General features: G+C 37.5%; 1 protein-coding gene and 1 long non-coding RNA gene across 2 annotated transcripts in view; one reads left to right on the top strand and one right to left on the bottom strand.

Moving 5' to 3' along the window:
• Positions 1-9588, bottom strand: part of LOC134799388 (uncharacterized) — a 232755-nt gene extending 223167 nt beyond the window's left edge. Inside the window, exon 1 of the long non-coding RNA XR_010145398.1 lies at positions 9510-9588. This is a non-coding gene — a long non-coding RNA (uncharacterized LOC134799388). The remainder of the gene's footprint in view (positions 1-9509) is intronic.
• LOC134799373 (protein pellino) overlaps positions 1-17855 on the top strand; it is a 153249-nt gene that overhangs the window by 99277 nt on the left and 36117 nt on the right. The window lies entirely within an intron of this gene.

Raw genomic sequence — 17855 nt, 5'->3', positions numbered from 1 at the left:
GCATGCTTAAAAAAGACACGTCACCTTCACTCTAATGCTAAACAAACGAAGAATAAGAACTAACAGCGATAAGACCGCCTGTTGCTACCTTTATCTACATTGTAAATCGGTTTTAGGGTTCCGTACCCAAAGGGTAAAACACGGGACCCTATTACTAAGATTCCGCTGTCCGTCCGTCCGTCTGTCACCAGGCTGTATCTCACGAACCGTGATAGCTAGACAGTTGAAATTTTCACAGATGATTTATTTCTGTTGCCGCTATAACAACAAATACTAAAAACAGGATAAAACAAAAATTTTAGTGGGGCCTCCCATACAACAAACGTGATTTTTGACCGAAGTTAAGCAACGTCGGGCGGGGTCAGTACTTGGATGGGTGACCGTTTTTATAAATAATGGTACGGAACCCTTCGTGTGCGAGTCCGACTTGCACTTCGCCGGTTTTTTTTTTAATTTGTTTTTATGTTTGTGGTGTAATAAAGAATATTTTAGAGTCAGACCAAGAAAAGTCTACAGAAATTTTGATAGCACACGCAGTGCAAGTGTTATTTATATGTCATAATTTCATAGAAGCGACGTTTGAAATAATACTTGCACTGCGTGTTCTATCAAAATCGCTATAGATTTTTCTTGGCCTAACTCTACTTTAAATTACAAAGTAAGGCCTAAATTATAAAATAAGGCCCATCAATGTTTTTTTTTTGTGTTTATTAAACTTGATATTTTGTCTATAGTATTAGCGGACATGGCCTCAAAATTTAAACCCGCTTAAGAATCGGGCCTTATTTCGTGCATTATATACAATACTACCCATTTTTGTGTAGTCATTATTTATACTATAGAAGCATTGTTTGAGTAGCCAATTATTTAAACAGTATTTTTTAAAGGGCAACGGTGGCAATATTTTAAGGTCTGGATAATAAGATACAGATCTTAATAAGGATATCAATGTAAGTGAATGTTACCATGACTACCAAACAAACAAATGTGATAGAATTTGCCAGCTGGCATTGTAACATTCAGACAGTTACCTATGTACCTAATCTGAAATATGAATAAATTAGTAATATTTTAAACAGGAAAGTAAACCGAATTTTGGCCTTTTGCTGGACACAATCACAATAGTAATTTGTTTTACAAGAGGGCAAAGTTTATCGCCACCGGTTGATGCATTTGCAGCACCAATGGTAGAAAATGCAAGCTCATCATCAACTGCATAATCGACGTTTGATATGACTATTGAATCCGGCTTTTTGATCATGAATCATGATAAAACAAAATTTTAGAAGGTCGCAGAATAGTGGATTTAAAATATTTATTTTCTGTGATCTCAAATATCAGGCACGATCATACAAATTGTACATTTGCTGATCTTGCCTTTGTCATTGAAAGACGTAAGGGTTTACACAGAGAATATATATTTAAGTGTAATATGTGCAAAAAAAAAGGAAACGATACACTCTGAAGACCCAAAAAGAAAATGTTAGTAAATACTGCTCCTCCCCATGGTTACTTGGTTCCTTATTCAACCTACCTGAAATTAAACGAGTAGGTTAGTAAATTATATCATTTTACATTATAAAGTTAAATGTTTAGGTATCTCAATCACTTACTCACTGGTGGACATGGACGCAAAATTTTTGCCCATCTACTTATACTATCTTATAAAAAATGAAATTTTGAAAGTTAGCACGTTTAAAGTTCGTTTTTAGGGTTCCGTACCTCAAAAGGAAAAAACGGAACCCTTATAGAATCACTCGTGCGTCTGTCTGTCTGTCCGTCTGTCACAGCCTATTTTCTCGGAAACTACTGGACCAATTAAGTTGAAATTTGGTACACATATGTAAATTAGTGACCTAAAGATGGAAATGTTTTTTTAATAATTTTAAAATACATAGGTTCGAAGTTATTTAAGAAAACAGCCAAAAAATTACCATTCACCCCCTTTTATCTCCGAAACTACTGGGTCTAAAATATTGAAAAATACACAAAATAGTTCTTTACCTATAGATGACAGGAAAACCTATTAGAAATGTGCAGTCAAGCGTGAGTCGGACTTATGTACGGAACCCTAGTTTTTGCATTAAGGTAACAGATTTTGACATGTCTTATTAAAAATTACCATTGAAAAATAAGTCATAGCAAATATGTTAGAATTATAAATCATATTAATCATATTAATGAGCAAGAGCACCCTAAACCGGCGAGCGTGTATGAGGAATGTTATGAATGTGAAGGAAGCGAAAGTGGTATGTCAGGATCGTAGCAAGTGGAAATCCGTGGTCTCTGCCTACCCCTCCGGGAAATAGGCGTGATTGTATGTATGTATGTATTAATCATATACTTTTTTATATTCTTTTGCTTTCATAAGTAATATAAACGAATTTTTGAAAGCGTTTTTCAATATTTATTAATAAAAAGACACGTCATGATTGTTTACCTTCTTTCTAATGCTAAAAAATAACGAACTATAATAACCGGGCCTTATTTGGTACAGAACCTTGATTTGATAGGTACATCGGATATTCTGGGCCCCTGAGTTTGTTACGTAAAGGACAAAATGGTGACATGTGGTTAGAGCTGATACTGTTAAACTAGTGGTTCTGTGCGCTAAGTATAAAAAATAAGCTTCAGCGAACTCATTAAGCCTAGAAAAAACCCTACACCCTACTGCCACTTAAGTCAGTCTTGAGTCTTTGAATCAATTTCCGTAGTAGTACTAGTACTACTAAGGTACTAGGAGGTAATAAGGCCTATAGTAGGTATAATAAGGCCTACCTGAAAAATAATGTTCTTACAACAGTGTAACCGTGTTAGTTATTTGAGTAACATATATGTAAAGTGATACAATTAAAAGCTAACAGCAAACCAGTACATAAATTATATCTTATGTACTTCTTATGAATTACACTCTTATAAAGGTTTCGGCTAATTACGCTTAATTACTTGAATAAAGGTAGATGAATTGCGTGCGGTCCAATAGGTAACCACAACTCACGGAGTCCAAAACAATAAGCTGATCAGCAAAGTCAAGTAAACAAAGCCAAGTCACAGTAGTAGAAAGATTATCGAGTTCCGTAAACGTAAGCCGGGTCAAAAAATTCAATCGCAACACAGTAAGTAATAAGTGAACGCCTCGTGGCAGTAACGCACGAAAAATAACATTGCAAATTGTCGGCAATGAGGCGCGCGCGGGTGCAAGCGTACGCATCTGTGTGCGTGCATTACACACACAAATACAGTCTCTCACGCCCCGTCAGAGCGACGGGTATATTCAGCTTGAAATCTCAAAATTGACTTTTAGCTCAGCTCCCGTTTCGTCTTAATGCGATTCGCTAGCTTTTTTGCGAGGGCGAGGCAGAACTTTTACAATTCATGAATTCACTATTCTTATATTTTCGATAAGTACGAGTAGCAAATGTATGAACTATCACTGTTCATTAATACTGCTGCTGAATGTCGTGTCAGTTAGGTAGAAAATCCAAATGTTTGTCTTAAAAGAATAAGTATGAACATTATTAATGAAACGATAGTCGAAACAGTTTCATATTCCTCGCTCTACCCAACGCTACAAGGGGGCTATTCATAAATTACGTCATTTCAAATTAGGGGGGGGGGTCTGGACATCGGATGACGGTAGCATGAAGTAGGAGGAAATGGGGTCATTTGAAGCATGATTTTTGGATGATTATAGGGGGGGGGGGGTCCAAAATCGTCAAAAATCGATGACGTAATTTATGGACAGCCCCAAGGCGGGGGAACTAAAACAGCCGGAGACAGTGCTGAAAACTTTTGGCATCTACTTAGGGAACCTTCTAAAGTTTTCATAAAAATGATTGAATACTTAAAACAACAGTGAAATGTCTGTACTGTAAATAATACGACAGAACACGCAAAAATATCTAACGCAACGTTATTTGATTCATAAAATGCATCAGATATTTGTAATCGCTACGTATTAAAAAATATTGGTGACTAAAACAGTTCTTGCAAAATTTCTCATCGTGCTTTATTTGTTCGTCGACAGGCACTGTAGGCACACATAGTCCTGGTGATAACCCGGTTTCTTTTATCTTTCTTGCGCAACTTCCCACATAGCTAGAATCGTGATGACATTTCATAACCAACACATGCAACATTGCAGGGATGTATCCGTTTTTACTAACCCCGATGAAATGTTTGTCGTTTTGCTTTGATCGTGGAACATGTATCGATCTAGCTTCTGTGTAGCGAACTATGATCTTTTATACAAAGATGTGTTATACATGTTCCAAAATTGAAGCACTCACCTCGTGTCATGTGTACGAGTTTGTCTCAATCTGCCTGACGCAAGCGCGAAGGTGTACACCGGTTAATACTTTTCCACAAATAACGTGTATTAAGCAACAAAATGCCGACCTGCGTTATGTTGAAATGCTCAAATGTGACGTTCCACGGGAAAAGGTACCTTATGAGGGTTTCTAGTTTCGGAGATATTAAATGTTTTGTAAAGAGGTGAAAAAATGCTCAATTTTTTTTTATTGTGTGATCTGAAACCTTAATGCGTAACGTTTGTTTACCTGTTTTTATTTTTGTTATAAGTTAGTTATAAGCCTAGTAATGTCGTCTCAGAGTTTAGTAGAAAAGGTACCTTATGGAAAAAAGATTGAAAATTCCCAAAAAAACTAGTCAATACGGGAAAAGAAGTTTGGTAGAGAACTGTATTAGCATTCTGCAAAACTAATTTGATAATTTCAGTTCTGGTTGGGGCGCCTCGCAAATATTATAACCGTACATAGACCGACATCACAAATCCAAGTAGACTGCTATTATACCAAAGTTACTCTCGTCAAGTCTTTCTTAACTAGAATAATCTTCATTTGGTTTGGTCGCATGCAGTAAATCAGCCATTGGTTTGCTGAAAAATGCCAATACCCGACGCATTACCTTATGGAATATCTGAGGTCATTGAACCTCAATGCCGCTTATCTTCAATAGCAACCGAAATATATTATTGATAAGAAATAGACGATTTATACCATCTTAACCCCAAAATATTATTAGTTTATCCTAACTGTTCCATCATCATCATGCCTCATCATGTAACTTGACCACAAGGTACCTTTTCATTACATACTAATTATTGGTCTTTTTTAAGATTATTATGACGAAGAACTAATTAAATTGGGGGCAGTTTAATGTAAATTAATATTTTCTATTCATAAAAGATAAACTATAATATGATTGATATTTTGTAGTGATGTATTATTAGATTTATTTCCATAAGGTACCTTTTCGTAAATGTATGGAGCAAATACTGTTATTGTTATGTAAGTTTAAAGTGGCATAAGGGGTTAAATATAGTATTTAGTTGGGGTTTTAGGATTTATTTCATTTGAATGACAGAATTTCTTTCATATGTGCTCAGAAAAATTGATTGTGTGTCACATTAAAAGTAAAAATATTCAATTTTGTGATTTTATATGAAAAAGTCAGAAAATACATTTTCACCTCTAAATCGGTATTGTTTTTTGCTTAAACTGTCTGTCAGTGTCGTTTTCTAATAGATAAAATTTAAATCTTGAGAGCTCATTGCAATCAATCGTGAAAATGAAATAAAACTTTATTTTCAAGAGATTGGTTAGTATACACATAAATCAGTCGATATCAAAAGTTTATATTTGCATTACAGAACAAGTCGCAATATTTTTTTAATCTCAGATATATAAGGCATTATTATTTGTAGTCAACTATGTAACTTACTTCAGGAACATAGTTTTTTAGGCGGCTAAACTTAAAACTTCTCTATCGTAAAGTTGCTCATTTCACAACATTATTTTCAAAAAATCATATCTCTGTAACTACGCAACCTAGAAGGTTGATCTTTTGTGTTATCGATAGCTTATTTATTGTAGATTACTGGGGTATGCATAACTCCATACCCGCCATAAGGTACCTTTGACCGTGGGACGTCACAAATTATCCGCGGAAGCGCAAAAAAATTGACGGCGTCACATATCATTGGTAAGTAAAAACTGAAATAATCCGTTTTTCTTCGGTTTAATCTTGAATTAAATAAACCCAGCCGCCATTTTTGCCGGCTGACAGAAAGAGATAAGTTTATGTTCTTATCAGCGAGAATGACAAGGACGCACCAACTGCGTACATAGATTATCATAGCAGACGCGTAATGGTAAGTTGCATTCATTGTTTGGTGCTTGTCGTACAAATAAGAGAAATAATATATAAATTTCAACTTTAATATTACAGTTTTTTACTTGAACGCATTTTTTCTTGTAATTAAGTACAACAATTGGCAAATTAAACATTATTATTCGCCATATTATTGTCCGGGTCGCGTCAATTAAATAAATAGGTATATTGCTGTTTATACAAAGATTACTACAAAATTAGTATTTATTGTCAGGCATTTCATTTTCTCACACAATAACAATTATTATAACATAAAATTGTTAGTAAAATAAAGGATTTTGTTGTTATTGAGTTTGCTTTTTGTCATAATGTTTCTTACTTTACTATTGAAGAAATTGATTTGACTAGTAGTAAACTTTAATTTAAAAATTCATTCTATATAATTTTATGTAAATTTGGGAAAAAAGGTGTTTGAGAACGTTTCATTACCATTAACCAATTAAACTTAATTGGGTATTTCATACCCCGCCTAAGTAAAATCCACAGTGTCTCGGGTAAAGAAAATAGTCTCAATGTGTACAATTATTATTCTATTAAAAAAAACATACCTAACAAAAGTAACAATGATAAGTATAATATAAAATATAATATCTTTTATTTACATAACTAAATGTGAAAACTTTTTACTTCGGTAGCGAGTACATTACCACATAGAACTCACTGAAATGATTTGCACCTTCTCCAAACATCTTATTCTATGATATTTCTTTTTCTTAAAAGTTTTACGCTTCGCGCCATATTCACTGTTTGCCGTCGTGTTATGGTGGTATCACTGATTTATCAAATTCACGCGCAAGTGACAAACACTAGCCGTCTCTTTTTTACTTAGGTATTCTTTTAATTGTGCCGTCTTTTTTACGCATTTGCGTATGAAGTCGTAAACAAATTGTAACTAATGCTGCCGTGACATTGGCAGCATTGGTTGGCATCATTTTTTTCGCTTGATATGTTAGTGTATGGCATATCTAGTATAAAAGATCATAGGTAGCGAACAAAAAACAGCAATAGGTACAGTCGCCATCAGATATATCGGAGCGGCCAAGGTGCTCACAAATATGGGAACACGCCTCTATTGTCAGGGCGTTAGAGCGCGTGTTCAGATATTGTGAACACCTTGGCCGCTCCGATATATCTGATGGCGACTGTACCTACAGCCGGAAACCAGAAGCTATTTCCCCAAAGTGCTGGCTGAACTCCAACGAAATATCCTTCTTTTGCATGCAAATACCAGAGCGAAAGTATTTTAAATTCTAATTGTTTGTTGTGAATCGTGCCGCATAATTTAAAGAACGATATTTTTATAATATTTTACGAGACCACCGCGGAGGAGGAAGTGACATCTGTTTTGACGTGGATCTGCGAAAATAAGTCGTTTCCGGGCGGTTTCTTGTGAGGATACATATCGAGATTGAATCATTACCATTACATTTTGTGTTAGGCCCATGAAAACTGAGTTAAGATAATTCGTTGTCATTAGGCGAAGAACACGTATATTTATACGAATTAATAATGCTGTTAACTGTTGTCTTTAACATTTCGATTTTCTGTTGGATCACTTTATATTGCTGTTATCAAAACTGTAAAAAATAGAATTCATTGTCACCAACTTCTTGTTGTCTCGGCTTTTGCCAATACCATTGTGGGCTTATAAATATGTACATAAAGGTCATAAATTAACTGGCTGGATCCCCCTAAGGTTTCCTTTTTACCATTGCTCTTTGGAGCCTTTGCTAAATGTAACCGGATAACCGCAACGCGGCGGTATCATATTATTCCGCATTATTTAAACGACAACGCCAAAGGAAATTGAAGTTTGCTTTCGCGTCGTCGAAATTAGGAAACTTTAACAGGTACTAAACTTACTAAACTTTCCCTTTTATCTCTTAACGAAGGCTGTAACGGATATTTCACAAAGGATTTCTTAAAAAACGTTAGTTACCGTTCAAAGTCCAGGAAACGCTTTAAGGCATTATTTTGCGCCGATTTTAGTTAAGTACCGCAAACTTATTTGGCTCCCCAGCGGGATGGGTGGGGGAGTCGAGATAGTTCATCGGTCCCTGGAGTTATGGCTGAGACACGATCTGCGACTTCAGCTACTTATTATAAGTCTAGACGTTCGTGTTGCCATGGTTTCGTACAAAATTACCCTTGATATGAATATGGAATTAATAAATCTTTCTACGAGAAAATACGATTGAGCGAAATGGGTTGTTTAGCTTGTGTTCTTATAGCGTAACAGACTAGTATATTTTTCGTTATCAGTAAATCTTTGGTTGGATGGTTCGGATGCATAAATAGGTATAGGTAGTTAATGATACTAGTTAAGGTATATTATACTACATAATTGCTATGGCCGCTGCTTATAATACTATTAGGTACTTTTCGCAAAGCGAATTGAAACATCGCTAATAATGTTCCTTTTTCATGCACAGCGCGTTTTTCTTCTCTTTCGACAGACACATTATGCTAAACCGTTTTTAATGTATTGTATAATCAATACATCCATCTCGGGCAAGATGAATGTGCCTAAAATTGCGCTGTCACGACATTTCACTTCCAATTTGCATGCTCTTGTACTGTACGTCGCCACGGGAAGATAACGACAAGACGGATTAGTGACGTGCCGTTAGCAACGTTCTCGTTTATCGGCTGATGCCAATTTGTGGCCATTTACTGATGCCAGTGGAAAAAGAAAAATAACGAATTGTTATAATTTTGAATACAGAACAGAAACCAATCGCAAAAATGATGAATATTCGTGTAACTTTTGATTCTAAAGAAGACCATTCGAGCAAGAATATCAAAAGCTTGTAACTTGTAATACAAGTGGAAGTCCCTTTCTAACAAAAGCTGTGGCAAAAGGGATTTCCACTTGTATTACCAGTTACAAGCTTTTGAGAAACAGGGCACTGGTATTTTTAATAGTGATTATTTTAAAAACAAAATAGAAAACTTGGAATACCAATTGCGAAAATGATGACAATTTTAACTGTAACCGTAACTTTTGATTCTTAAGACAACCGCGATGTCGCGCTTCAAAGATCTGTTATTAAAAATTAATTTGCTTAGCCCTTGGTCACGGATAAGGAAAAGCATTATGCTTATTGAAGTTATTGCTAAGTTTTCCTCACACAAGATAAATTTAGCTGTCAATCTCAACGTTTATTAGTAATATTGCTTCATTAAAGACTTCGCCGGTAATTTCTCAATTTTCCCCGCACAGTCACATGACTAGGTCAGTTAGGTCTCATTATGACACAAACTAATTTTGACACGCGTTCTACAAACCTGAGGGTTTACCGCGAACCACGTTCGACGTGTTGCCTCCCTGTCACACTTACATACGAATTTACAAGTGCGTCAGAGAGGCAACACGTCGAACTTGGTTCGCGTTAGGCCATCTATATAGTTTCAACACTGATACGGTGTTGAACTTAGCGTACTTCCGACAAGCGACATGTGCCGAGTATTGAACGTTGTTTCCGTCGATGGTCTTTAATAACATTAGACTATGCTGAGTTGCTGACGCATGTAATACCTGCGATTTGTTGTAGTTTCCGAGTGACGAACGTGTCCTCACGATATTTCAGTGATGGGCAAAAGAAATGTAAGTATGTTGGCTGACTCAGCTGATTCATTTTTATCGGTTCAGTTTTGAAAATTCTGTAACAATCAAATATAAAACATATCTATAGGTCATCATCTATACTTCGTTTTTTTGGTATTAGAAAAAGGGTAAACATTTAATTGGGTAATTGACGTGTTTTTTTTTTATTGAAAAACGCTTTTAAAAAATAGTATTGATACCAAACGAATGTACATGATAATATTATATGCTATATACCTAATTGTTAGGTACATATTTGTTGTGACTTATTATTCAAATGTGTTTTTCAATAAAAATACTAGTCAAAAATGTTTACCCTTTTCCTAAAACTAAAAAGAAACGAAGTATAGCATAGGAATTAAATGCAATTTTACTGGACCACAGATGAGTAAAAGGTGCACCTCAGTAAATTATATGTGAAAGACTCCATAGAGCATTAAAATGCATATCTTCAGGGAGCTGCTGTCTCTTCGACGATACCCAATACAAAACTAGGCCCCACCACCCTAAGGTCTCTTAGGGTGGTGGGGCCTAGTTACACCCATCTCCCTAAGGTCTCTTTTAAAACGAAACAGTTGTCTGTATTCTTGTCTCTAAAATGTAAGATAAAAATGCGCGTGATCACTGATTGTGATTAAATTGTCGTTTCACGATACGGTCTCCGGATGCGAATCGTGCAAATGTTTTGCTTATGGCAGTAAACGCGTGGTCCATTGCCTTTCGCGACTTAAGGCCAGCGCAAACCGGCGGAGCGCAGCGCAGATCACCGAGGAGGATTTACGCCGCGCAGCGCACACCGGCGAGGTAAAATCCCCCGCGATATCGCGAGCGCCCGCCAGCCCGATCGCTGGCGACCGGCGCACCAGGGAGCACTTCGGCGCAGGCCGGGGGATGCCGCGGCATGCCGCCGCGTGTACTCTATCACAAGGGATTGGTGACTAGTGTGCGCGAGTTCTCCCCCGTCGTCCCGGCGCTACTCCGGCGCACTCGGGAGGCCTCGGCGCATGCTGGGAGATGCCGCGGCATGCCGGCGCCTACCGCCGCAGTATCCTCTAACGTGCTCCTCGATGCCGCGGAGTAACAATCCTCCGTGACGCTCCGAGGTCGGTCTCAAAGCATTTAAATTTATACCTGAAGGTAATTGAAATAGGGAAGAGAATACATTGATAATTTTAAGGTGATCTGCGCTGCGCTCCGCCACTTTGCGCAGGCCTTAAAGGGGCCCACTGATTAACAGTCCGCCGGACGGTATCGGCCTGTCAGTTGTTCGGAACTGTCAAAAATTTGTTCTAACTGACAGGCCGATACCGTCCGGCGGACTGTTAATCAGTGGGCCCCTTAAGAATGATGATCTTTCACGCAAGGTCAGACGGTCAAGCCTGCTCAACGACCCTCGAATTTAAATTTCAATCGGAAATACCCCAGGCAATATATTCCATGTCTGCGGGCTCAGCACGGTTCCATTTTTATCGACTATCACTATGCGCGTCCCTTTCGCACTTACATACTTGTTAGAACGTGACAGGCATGGTGACAAGGGATAAAAACGCGACCGTGCTAAGCCGCCTGAAGACATTTCTTCTCTTGTCCCTCAATGAATATTTACTGTTACTGGGTAAAAAAGAAATACCTATTCTAAACCTAACAGTAGTGCGTCGACGATTGCAAAAACAGCATTTAAGCTATAGAGAGTATTTTTATATGTTCACCAATTCTTAGTGCCTAAGTATCAGATATATTCTTGTCTTTGACACTCCTTAAACCTTAATTTTTTTGTGTGTCTTCTTTTAAAGTATGTCTTTCTTTCATAAGAACCAGCAGGCGTGTTAGGGATCGCTTTATACACATTTATCCACGTGATAAAATAACTGACACTTTTTAACTCCGCGGGATAGAAAGTGACGGACACCGTTTTATCACGCTGTCACGTAGACAAGAACGATCATCATATCTGTACTGAATCAAATTCATGTATTCTAAGATTATTAAACTAGGCTAGGGAGTTGTGCTGGCCGAACAGGTCCCTATTTCACCAACTTGGCATAACAGCAGTTTGTTTAGATGGATGTCTTCCGTGTTACATTCGGTAGCTACATCCGAATGGAACCCCATATACGACCAATATATCATTAAACGGCGACATTCCGTAATGTATTCACGGCACGTTACCCATTATAACACCGTTAGATGGCGTGACCTGCTTGCGGCTTCATTTACCACACGGGGTTAATAACGTAATATGTTGATTGGACTAATCAACGTTTTTAGGGTTCCGTACCTCAAGGGTAAAACGGGACCCTATTACTAAGATTCCGCTGTCCGTCCGCCCGTCTGTCACCATCAGGCCCCTGTTTCACCAACGTGACAGGTGCGACGAATTGTAAAATCACTGTTGCTGACGTCACAGGCATCCATGGGCTACGGTTACCGCTTACCATCGGGCGGGCCGTATTCCTGTTTGCCACCATCATTGTATTATTAAAAAAAACTTTATGATATCGGAAAAAACAGATACTTCTCTTGCTAAGTTTATGACAATTGTCACAAGAAACACTACAATTGTCACGAAATTCCGACATATAACTAATTACCTGTCAAGAATTACCTACAATTCTTCTAAATCTTTGACAATTGTCAGAAACTTCGCAGGAGAAATATCTGTTTTAATCCGATATAATAAAGTTTTTTTAAATAATACAATGATGGTGGCAAACAGGAGTACGGCCCGCCCGATGGTAAGTGGTAATCGTAGCCCATGGATGCCTGTGACGTCAGCAACAGTGATTTTACAATTCGTCGCACCTGTCACCGATGTGAAATTGGGGCCAGGCTGTATCTCGTGATCTGTGATCTTAGTCTGTGAGTTATTGGTTAATATTTATGCACACTGCACAGCATATTATTATCTCATCTTCGTTTTAAAGGATGTACCTATACGGCGGAATAGTACCAAATAATACTTTTTAGGGTTCCGTACCCAAAGGGTAAAACGGGACCCTAGTACTAAGACTCTGCTGTCCGTCCGTCCGTCTGTCACCAGGCTGTATCTCACGAACCGTGATAGCTAGATAGTTAAAATTTTCACAGATGATGTATTTCTGTTGCCACTATAAGAACAAATACTAAAAACAGAATAAAATAAAGATTTAAGTGGGGCTCCCATACAACAAACGTGATTTTTGACCGAACTTAAGCAACGTCGGGCGGGGTCAGTACTTGGATAGGTGACCGTTTTTATAGATAATGGAACCCTTCGTGTGCGAGTCCGACTCGCACTTGCCCGGTTTTAATGAATCATTTTCATAAGTTTATTACGCTTTTTACAGTGCCGCGTCGCACGCATACCTTGGTAGGATGGGACGCACCGCACTCAACGGATTATGTATTATTTGTTTAAAGACCAGTTAAATACACCTGCGTCCATGTGTATGTCTTTCTATCTCTCATCTTAGCCTTCCCGCTTGTCCTCTCTGCTCCTGCTTTGGAGTCCAAGAACACATTTCTGACTATTTCTTCTCTAACAGTTTCGAATGATTCACGGTTAGTTTCACTAGACATATCGACTGGGATATGGACCGTCATTACCTTTTGTATTGTCTTCGAGATCCCGACACTGTTTTTCCTCTACTTCGCATGGTATTCGGCATCCTCTTTAGTAAGACCATTGGCATTGGCACCTATGTCATCCCTCGCCAGAGATGAAATCGAAAAATCAGAGCTATTTCTGAAAGCTTGCAACAGAAAGCCAAAGTGGTTTAAATCGCAATTCCTTTACGGCCTGGAGCGAATCATATTCGAAAACGACGCTATTTGGCGCTTCAGTGACATTGAATTGGGTCACGATGTCACGACACGAGATACTTTCAACTATTTAAATTTGCTACAACGAAGAATAAAAGTGTTGTGTTTGTAAACGCTCATAAACACAGACCTTTTATATTCTATAGATTACCCTAAACGTATGTGCCAAAGATTATGGACATTTTGCTCGATAGATCCACTAGCTGAACGTTTTAAAGCTTAATACGAGTGACTATTTCTGTATATGTTCACAATTCACATCTTATTTACATTTGTTATGGTCGTGAATTTCAGTAGGTAGTACTCAGAAAAATCCCTCAGGGGCCCATTTCTCGAACGATATTAGACTAATATTATTAGTCCACTAACTGTCAAATCGTATGGGATGCCATTAGAATACACCAAATATTAGACTAATATCGATCTAGAAGAGGGCCCCAGCTTTCTCTGTTTTCCATTGTCGAAGTTTGTAACATCCACTAATATTAGGTACACTGACATCACCACAACCGCGGTACATGCGATATCTATCTAAATACTGCGTCTGTAGTGTTTGTCCATGTTCATAGCCATTAGCCATCTCACTAGCGAAACGTCCTTTTGTTCAACCGACAATGGGCCAAATTGGGATAGGCTATTGACAACACGGTGTGAATCCGCCCATACTTACCTACGTGAAACAATAGACTAACATAAGAACAATTGAATATTCGTATGTTAATTGGTGAAGTTAACTTACATAGTAAAAACTAAAAAGACATCTGAGTCCCTGCTGCGAAAAACGAAAATAGAAATATTCCTTATCCACCTCTTTATCGCTCGATTATGCAAGAGCGATAAAGTGAGAACGAAATTTTGATTATAATTTTTCACGGTAGGCCCTCTGGAGAGACTATAGACAAGCCATTCTCTATATTAAAGCTCTTGTTTTACATGTTTCATCTTATTATCTTCAGTAATTGCTTCGAACCGCGGACCTACTTGTTTATTCCGAAAAAATAAACTGAAGAATTTCTCAGCAATAAACTCATTATGGTAAAAATCAGAGCATGTTGTGGTTACGTTTTCCTGTTTCACTTTCCTCTTTCTCAATCTCGGGAATACTTAGTTCTGTGAATTACTCACTTCGGGCTTTCCCAGCGAGAAGTGTGGATTCCCGTTTACACAATGTCATTATAAAACAACCGCTAGACCGTGATAATAACTGTATTGGATCGGGAAACCCTAAAAAGCGTTAGTGTAGTGATAAGATTATGATAACACATATTTAGGTCATTCTACTTGTTGGTTTAACTATAGATATATAGAATTCCCACACTTTCCCATGTTTAACTTTAGTTAACTAATGTAAATAAGAGTACCTCTTTCTCTTTTCTTTACAATAGAATAATACGCAACTCAGTATGGTCCTTGTTGGTTCCGGCATTTGCATAGAAGCATGGTCACCGGCTGGCGGTCACTTTTTTGTCGGATACAAAATCAAATGTTTGTATTCTCTGTGTTCGCATCAATACATTTCGAAGTTTATTGTCATAAACTCATGGACCAAGTTCAAGAGTACGAAATTTTCAAAGATATTCAATAAGCTTTCATGGTTCGAATATTCTTTGCTATCCTATACCGTCCATATTATGCTGAGTGTGCTCTTCCATAACCACGTGATCCCTGGCTGGGACCTACTGCACAATGCACATTTCTATAAACGTGTATTCAAACGCTTCTTATTATTCTTACCTGATTCCCATTTCGATACGTTCGATAACATCTAATAGGCATGTCTGCAGTTCAATCGATAAATTGTTATGCTTTTAAAATTAGTTTCGGCAAGGTATGTATATAAATGGTGCTTCTGATGTTGTGACTAAATTCATTTGTTACACTCGTGGGCAAAGATAAACTGATATCTCCAGGTTTTATGTATAATTACCTGCTAGTGAGAGATGTGTTTGGTATGTAATCGAAAACTTGGATATCTTGGTTGGGTCTTTGTCCAGAGACTTGTATATTCGATCGATAGAGAGGCAGATAACGAAATTTCGATTTTCCATTTTCGCAGTAGACCCTCAGCAGTGGACATCGTTCATCGATGATCTTTCAAAATGTCGTAAAAAATAAAATGTATCTCTCGGTTTTAAGTTGGGCATACTTAATCAATTCACACTAAGTTGAACTGTTCGTATGTATGAACTATAGGTACCTACCTACTTTAAAAAGTATGTCGGTTTTCCGGACGCCACACCACTGACACCACTGCGAGTCAGAGAGCACATATGCAAGTCCGGGAGCGATTGAAAATTCCGACGGCTAAGGTTATTAAATTTTACAAATTCCGCACTGGGGGTGGCTTCAGACTTGTTCAATGGTCACCTAACGCAGTACTGTGTTGTATAGTCCTTTAGCATAAAAACCATATTGACCGCTGAAAATATCTACCGTAAAACGACCCAAATATTATCTAATATTACAAGTCTGCCATTTTTTTAAATATCTTGCCTCAGAAAAGCGTCTATCTATATAATCACACGTCAAACGAAAATATTCGAGTTAGTTTTGGGCCATAGTTGGGAGAGTTTGTATTATAGTTGAGTGGTTATGGTTATACGTTACTGTTGCTCACGTAAAGTTAAATTTCCAAAGTTATCAACAGAGACAACATGTAGGAGCACGTTGTGCCAAGTAATAAATTTTATAGGACCAAGAAATAGGGCACCAGTTCCTCAGGGAAGGAAGTTGCGATAAATTTTATTACAGTGTAGTGTAGCCTGGATAATACGGCGTTTGGTTATTAATATCATTAACGACTTTTAGTTCCTTTATTTTAATTTAAAAGTTCCGTATCGACTGCACATAAGACCCCAGGTTATTCATTGACCGAGCGTCAGATTTCCACATACTAGTTCATTGAAGATTTTTAAAAATAGATACTCATACTCAAAGGCATAGTATATAGACGTAAGCTAAAGCTAATTTAGCTTAGGTATAGTCGTATAATCGAGAGCGTGGAATTGCATATGTAGTAGTATTGTGTGTTTACAGGCATTCTATATTTGAATTTTCTATTTTCTTGTACTATCAGCATACAACCACTACAAATGCAATTCCATCTTCTCGATAATTCAACTATAATCTGCACAAAGTGAAGTAAGATCTATGCTCCATTGTCCTAAAATGAGCCAGGAATTATTACCTGCCTGATAATGTAAATTATGAATATTTCTTAAATGAGAATCAAGTTTTTGAATGCCTTGACCTATTGCTTACCGTTTCACGCGTGATTGACATGACTGATTGACAACATAGTTATCATAAATCATAAGTATAAGAAACATAGTGATTTAATTCTCTTTGAGTATAAGTATACCTATGTATACGACGTCATAATGTGTCTTTTGTCCTTTTCAGGCGCATCATAGACGAGTTTGAAGCGAGAAATTTATCAGAAATTCGGAGTCTAATATTTTTCCATAGAAACGTGACCATACATTCAGACTCTGCATTCAGCTCGTATGTAGTGCGCCTTAGACGAAAATCATTCATCATCAATTTAACTATGAGTTCTCTGAATTGACGTGCTTTTTGAAATATGTCTAAAATTCTAAATGTTATTAACTGCAAATATTTTATAAATCTCTTTGATCGTTAATAAATCAAATACAAACTGCGCACGTCTTTGATCGTTCGTCTGGGTCATACGGGTGAAGGGTAAGTAGTTTAAAGCACTGTGTTTTGCTTCAATAATACTTAATTAATTATATTTGCCTTGCCAACTGCGTAAATTCAATATTTGAGAAGCCCTCATGCTTAAGTAACAACAGCAACACATTTTACCTTACCTTCATTTTACATGTAGGTATTACGTTAATGAGAAAAGAGTTTAACTTTTAAGTTTAGATATCTTTAGAACCCTTAGAGAAGAACCACGTTTCTCCTGTTATAACTCTTTGAGAGCCAATCTCCGAGGTAAAAAACTCTGTAACTATTATTTCCCCCTGTCCCACTCAAGGGCTGTACACCCCGACCTGAATAGTCCTGAACCTATTTTTGAACTACAAGTACCCACTTCACCTCCACGGTAGTAAGCTGTCAGCGGGACACGGGTAAATAAAAAATAAACATATGTCAACGGCAAACGACGGGTGTAGTTCATTCCGCGTCGACCTTTTCAACGCGTATCCGTGACACTCATATCGACAGGTGACATAAAACATGGGTATGTTCAGAATGTTTTCAATTCCCAAGGCATCTCAAACTCGGC

This window comes from Cydia splendana, chromosome 18 (assembly GCF_910591565.1).
Source record: "Cydia splendana chromosome 18, ilCydSple1.2, whole genome shotgun sequence".
In the NCBI taxonomy this organism is placed as follows: Eukaryota; Metazoa; Arthropoda; class Insecta; order Lepidoptera; family Tortricidae; genus Cydia; species Cydia splendana.
This window is presented reverse-complemented; position numbering and strand designations above follow the sequence as displayed.